The 7,001-nt window shown below is 37.5% G+C and overlaps 1 protein-coding gene and 1 pseudogene across 1 annotated transcript in view; both read left to right on the top strand.

Moving 5' to 3' along the window:
* LRRK1 (leucine rich repeat kinase 1) overlaps nt 1–7,001 on the top strand; it is a 359,564-nt gene that overhangs the window by 149,365 nt on the left and 203,198 nt on the right. The window lies entirely within an intron of this gene.
* On the top strand, nt 1,025–3,211 carry LOC103214127 (annotated as a pseudogene).

Raw genomic sequence — 7,001 nt, 5'->3', positions numbered from 1 at the left:
CACTATGCTACCAGAGCTGAGAAAATACTCAAAGAAAAATGGCTGAAAACTTCCCAAATTTGACTACAGACAAACTGGATAAACCCAAAGAAATTCATACCCAAACACCTAATAGCCAAACTTCTGAAAACAAAAAACAAACAAAAATAAACAACAACAACAACAACAAAAATCTTGAAAGCACCCAAAGGCGGGGGGAAAAAACCCACATTACCTATAGGGGAAAAACAAAGCAAATGACAGCATATTTCTCATCAGAAATCATGGAGGCCAGAGGAAGTAGCACAGCATTTTTCAACTGCTAAAAGAAAGCAACCTTAAATTCTATATCCAGATCAAATATTCTTCAGGAATGAAGGGGAAATCAAGATATTCTCAGATGAAGGAAGACTTAGTAGAATTTGTTTCCAGAAAATATAGTCTAACAGAATGGCTAAAGGAAGTTCTCTAAATAGAGAGAAAATTAATGTTAAAGAAGGGATCTTGAACATCCAGAAGGAAGAAAGAACATTCTAAGAACAAAAATATAAGTAAATAAAATAGATTTTCCTTCTCATCTTGAAGGAGCCCTTGTGGGACAGTGGTTAAAGTGCTAGACTGCTAGCCAGTAGGTCGACAGTTTGAACCCACCAACCACTCCATGGAAGAAAGATGTAGCAATCTACTTCCATAAAGATTTACAGTCTTGGAAACCCTACAAGGTAGTTTTACTCAGTCCTACAGGGTCCTGAGTTGGAATTGACTCAACAGCTCTCAATTTGATTTGGGTTTGGTCTCATCTTGAGTTTTCTAAATTTTGCTTAATGTTTGAAACAGAAATTACAACACTGCCTAAAGTGGTTTTTAATGTATGCAAAGGAAATATTCAAGACACTTCTATTATTGGAGAAAGTAAAGAGATGTAAGTTTTGCCCTCCCAGGCCAGTGCTCGCTTGACAGCAGTCCTTGCCCAGAGCACTCCGCCCTCTGCTCCTCCTGCGTGGCAGTCGCTTCAGCCTCGCTCTCCTGCTACCTCCCACAGACCATGGAGAAGAGCTCCAGCTGCGAGAGTCTCGGCTCTCAGCCCACAGCGGCGTGACCGTCTAGCATGGACTCTCTGTCCAGTTAATGTGTTAAGAGCCACTGGCATTTGAAGATCATCAGAAGTGAAGATAAAACATCTTTAAAATTATAATTGCCTCCACTTCTCATTCAGAGAATTCTGTGCATACGAAATCAGCTTCTGTCATATCATCGGATTCCATTTCAGCTTCTGCAGACAACTTTTCTCCTGATTTGAGCAGCAAAGAAGAATGAAGAAAACCAAAGACTGGTGGAAACGATTAGTCCAGAGGACTAGTGGACTATGCAAACCTCAGCCAACATGACTCTGAGACCAGAAGAACTAGATGGTGCCTGGCTACTACTGTCAACTACTTAGAAAAGGATCAAAATAGGAGATCCTGGATAAAGTCCTGAGGGAGTCTAACAAATTAGCAGAAATGGAAGAACCTCCCTTGCTTCTAGGAGAAAATATTAAAGACATGGCCAAAGATGTAACTTATATATGTCCATTCACTGGTGCTGTACGAGGAACTCTTGATTGTCACAAATTACAGGTTATATTTCAAAAGCATGGAACAGGACCCTCCATTTGTTTTAGATGCTTCTCTTGGTGTGATAAGTAGAGTAGAAAAAATTGGTGGTGCTTCCAGTCAAGGTGAAAATTCCTAAGGACTAGAAACTATGTGCAAGGATATCCGGAATTTACAGTTTGCTCATAAACCAGAAGGATGAACAAGAAGGTCCGTATTTGAGAATCTAATGAAATACGCGTTCCCTGTCTCTAATAACCTGCCCCTTTTTGCTTTTGAATACAAAGAAGTATCCTCTCTGAAAATGGGTGGAAGGTGTATAATCCTCTTTTAAAGTACAGACAGTAGGGAATTCCTAACGAAAGCTGGAGAATAACAAAGGTAAATGAACGATGTGAGCTGTATGATACATACCCTGACCTCTTGGTTATGCCAGCAAATATTCCAGTTGAAGAGTTAAAGAGAGTAGCATCCTTCAGATCAAGGGGCCGTATCCCAGTTTTATCATGGATTCATCCTGAAAGTCAAGCCACAGTCACTCAAGGTAGCCAGCCCATGGTAGGAATGAGGAGTGGGAAGCGAAGTAAAGAAGCTGAAAAATACCTTCAAGCTATCATGGATTCCAATGCCCAGTCTCATAAAATCTTTATATTTGATGCCTGGCCAAGTGTTAATGCTGTTGCCAATAAGGCGAAGGGTGGACGTTATGAAAGTGAAGATGTGTATCAAAATGCAGAACTAGTTTTTCTGGATATCCATAATATTCATGTTATGAGAGAATCATTAAGAAAGCTTAAGGAGATTGTATACCCCAACAATGAAGAAACTCACTGGTTGTCTAACTTGGAATCTACTCACTGGCTGGAACACATTACGCTTATTCTTGTAGGGGCTCTTAGGATTGCTGACAAAGTTGAGTCAGGGAAGACATCTGTGGTAGTACATTGCAGTGATGGTTGGGACCACACAGCTCAGCTAACGTCTCTGGCCATGCTCATGTTGGATGGATATTATAGAACCATTTGAGGATTTGAAGTCCTTGTAGAGAAAGAATGGCTAAGCTTTGGACATTGCTTTCAACTAAGAGTGGGGCATGGAGATAAGAACCATTCAGATGCAGACAGATCACCTATTTTTCTTCAGTATATTGACTGTGTCTGGCAAATGACAAGACAGTTGCCTACAGCTTTTGAATTCAATGAGTATTTTCTCATAACCATTTTGGACCATATATACAGCTGTTTATTTGGAACATTCCTATGTAACAGTGAACAGCAGAGAGGAAAAGAGAATCATCTTAAAAGGACTGTGTCATTGTGGTCTTATATAAATAGCCAGCAAGAAGACTTAACGACTTCACGAATCCTCTCTATGGGAGTTATTCCAATCATGTCCTTTATCCAATAGCCAGCATGCACCACCTAGAGCTCTGGGTGGGATATTTCATAAGGTGGAACCCACGGATGAAACCACAGGAGCCCATTCACAACAGATATAAAGAACTTCTTGCTAAATGACCAGAGCTTCAGAAAAAAGTAGAGGAACTACAGAGAGAGATTTCCAACCGATCAACCTCATCCTCAGAGAGAGCCAGTTCTCCTGCACAGCGTGTCCCTCCTGTCCAAACTGTTGTATGAATGGACAATTTCTGATTTTAAGAGGAAAGCACAGTCTTAGAGATTTTGGCATCTGGTGAAATATGCAAACCACTTCAGAAACAGAGGGAGTAGCATTGCAGTGTTCAACCCAACAGTGAGATCCCATGGCATTATTTATATTGACCTTGAAGTCACAATGGATCAAAGTCACCTGATAACCCCTCCTCCATCCTGGGTTTATCTTTTATTTAGTAATTGATTTACTTTGATCATCTTTCACCACCCATATTTTCCATATACTGAAAGCAGTCTTCAGGATATATGGTGTAGTAGTAGTTAACAATTACTGTTGTCATTTATATACTTATTTAAGATGTATTAGACAGCTATTCCAAAATGATGCCTTACAGAAGTGCTTGGGGGTGGGTGGGAGAAGGCTGTAGCTGTCCGGTTCAAAGAACTCCACATTCATGGGATTAGCTTCCACTTGTTCACTTACCAGAAACATCACGAAAGGTTTTAAAAACTCATTATCTACCCCATTTCATTTTACTTACAATTTTGCACATAAAGGGGCTGGTAAATTTTGAGGCAATATTTTAAAATTTTAGTAGGATTATAAGTAGCTTAAATCAGAGTACTGTGCTCAAACTTTACATAAAATATTTTACTACTTTTTTTCCTTTGTAAATTCTTTAATTCCACTGAATGATTAAATCTACCAAAGAATACAGTGCATGTAACAATGTATTCTAATTTCAGTGCCAGTAAAGAAAATCTTGCTTCACTGTTCACCTGCTAGTTAAGACTTTAGCACTATCATTAACACTGATTCCCTAATGTCTATTTTACTCTCTAAGAGCCTTATGTAAAGTACTGTAACAAAGGAGCTTCTTGTCCCATGGGTCTTTAATTAAAAGAAATTTTCAACTGAAAAAAAAAAAAGAGAGAGAGAGAGAGATGTAAGTTTTCTATGCTCACTTGAAGTAGTAAAATGTCAACAATAGACTTTGATAAGTTATACATATATAATTTGTTACCGGAGCAAACACTAAAAAAGCTATAAATGAGATACACTAAAAAGAGAGAGATAGAAATTAACTCAAAAGCAACACTATAGATCAATCAAATGAGATTATAAAATGCTCAAGTAACCCACAGAAAGACAGAAAATTAAAACAGAAATGAAAAACATAGATAAACAGAAAACAAAAAATAGCATGACAGACTTAATCCTTAACATGTTGTTGTAGTCAGGTGCCGTCAAGTTGACTCCGATTCATAGTGACCCTATACAACAGAATGAAACACTGCCTGGTCCTGCCTCAGCCTTACAATCTTGCTATACCTAAGCCCATCATGGCAGCCACTGTGTCAATCCATGTCGTTGAGGGTCTTCTCCTTTTTTGCTGACCCTCCGCTTTCTCAAGGAAGATATCTTTAATATACAAACTATTATTTTAAATATAAATGGTCTAAATGTACCAATTTAAAGTCAGAAATTAGGAGAGTAGATTAAAAAACCATGTGCTGTCTACAAGAAACTTACTTCAAATATAACGATATAAGTAGGTTGGAAGTAAAAGAATGGAAAAAGATACACAAATTATCAAAAGAAAAAAGTGACTATACTGATATAAGATAAAGCAGACTTCAAAACAAAGAAAATTACTGGGGACAAGGAAGTGCATTGCACAATGATAAAAGAGTCATTCCACCAAGAAGATATAGCAATCCTAAATGTGTATGCACCAAACAACAGATCTGCAAAATATGTGACGTAAAAGCTGATATAACTGAAAGGAGAAATAGACAAATCCACAATTATAGTTACAGTCATCAACACTCCCCATCAAGAGCTGATAGAACATGTAGGTGTAAAATCAGCAATGATGTAGAAGAACTGAATAATACCATTAACCAACAGGATCCTATTGAAATTTATAGAACACTTCACTCCAAAACAGCAAAATACACAACTCTATTTAAGTGTCTGTAGCATACATCCCAAGATAGACCATATTCTGGCCATAAAACAAACCTCAACCTGTTTAAAAGAATTTAAATAATATGTAATATGTTATCTAACTAAAACGGAATCAAACTAGAAATCAATAACATAAAGATAACAGGAAAATTTTCAAATACTTGGAAACTACCAACAAATTTCTCTATAGCCAATGGACTAAAGAGGAAGTCTCAAGGGAGATTTTAAAAAAAGAAAAGTTGAACTAAATGAAAATGAAAATACAAGACGTCAAAATTTGTGGGATGCATTTTTAGGGCAAACCATTCTGTACGACACTGTGTGCATATACATATCACGTTGTGTGTTTGTCAAAACCAATAGTACTGTACAACACAGAAATTGAGTCCTAATATAAACTATGTACTTTAATGATAATTATGTATAAATAATAGTTCATCTATTGCAACAAATGTACTACACAAATGCAAGATACTAATAATAGAAGAACAGTGTTCAGGGGATAGGAGGGTACATTGGAACTCTTTATACTTCTTTTTTTAAAAGCATTTTATTGAAATATGATTTATGTACAGTGAAATACACAAAATTAAAGTGACACGGGTCAATGCATTTTCTTTATTTTTTTGCAGTGTTCCCTCCCCTCCCTCTCACCCCAGCAACAAAGGAAGAAAGTTTCCCTCCATATATAAACCTTTCCTTGATCCTCCTCAGCAACAAACTAATACTATATTTGTCCTTCTATGATTGACTTATTTCACTCAGCATAATGTCCTCCAAGTTCATCCATATTATGCAGTGTTTTCCAGACTCTACATTATTCTTTAGTGCTGCATAGCATTCCATTATGTGTATATACCATAGTTTGGTCATCCACTCTTCCGCTAATGGGCATGTAGGTTGTTTCCATCTTTTTGCTATTGCAGATAATGCTGCAATGAATATGAGTGTGCATATATCTGTTCCTGGCCTGGCTCTCACCTCACTGGGGGTATATACCTACTAATGGGATTGCTGGGTCAAATGGTATCTCCAATTCCAGCTTTCTAAGGAATTGCCATATTGCTTTCCACAGTGTTTTTATCACTTCACAGTCCCACCAACAGTGTATGAGTCTCCCAATCTCTCCACATCCCCGCCAGTGTTTGTTATCTTCTGTCCTGTTGAACCTTGCCATCAGTGCTGGAGAGAGACAGTATCTCATTGTTGTTTTGATTTGCATCTCTCTGATGGCCAATGATTGTGAACATCTCTTCATGTATTAGCTAGCCACCTGACTATCCTCCCTGGTGAAGTGTCTATTCATGTCTTCTGCCCATTTTTCAATTGGATTGTTAATTACTTTGGTGTTGAGGCCTTGGAGTTTTCTATAAATCTTAGGGATAAGTCCCTTGACAGATACATAATTATCGGCAAATAAAAATTTGTTGGTGTCATTTTTGTTATGTGCTTTTCCATGGTGTCGATTTCTTTGTCCCATATAATTTTCTATGCTGAGCTTGCTTTGTTTCTGAATCGTGTCACAACTTCCTTCATTGCTATTGTTTTAGTATTTGCTATATATTTGTGCTTGTCCTCTTTTTTTTATTTTGATGTGAAGGTTTATCATTTTTCTTTGAGGTTACCCTGTGCTTTATAATTTTCTTCTCAAGTTTAGAACAGTCCATTCTATCTTGTAGTTGTCTTAACTTCCCTACCATTTAGAAGTTCTGTAACAACAGTTTTTCCCCTCTTTTTGGTTTGTAGTTATCCTCATTTGTCAATTGATGTCTCTGGTTCCCTGTTTACAATCTTGTAGGCTTATTTACTTTGGATACTTCCATAGCTGGGTTGGTTTCTGGG

The sequence above is a fragment of the Orycteropus afer genome, unplaced genomic scaffold (assembly GCF_000298275.1).
Source record: "Orycteropus afer afer isolate SDZICR_OR568_19922 unplaced genomic scaffold, OryAfe1.0 scaffold00019, whole genome shotgun sequence".
Classification (NCBI taxonomy): Eukaryota; Metazoa; Chordata; class Mammalia; order Tubulidentata; family Orycteropodidae; genus Orycteropus; species Orycteropus afer.
This window is presented reverse-complemented; position numbering and strand designations above follow the sequence as displayed.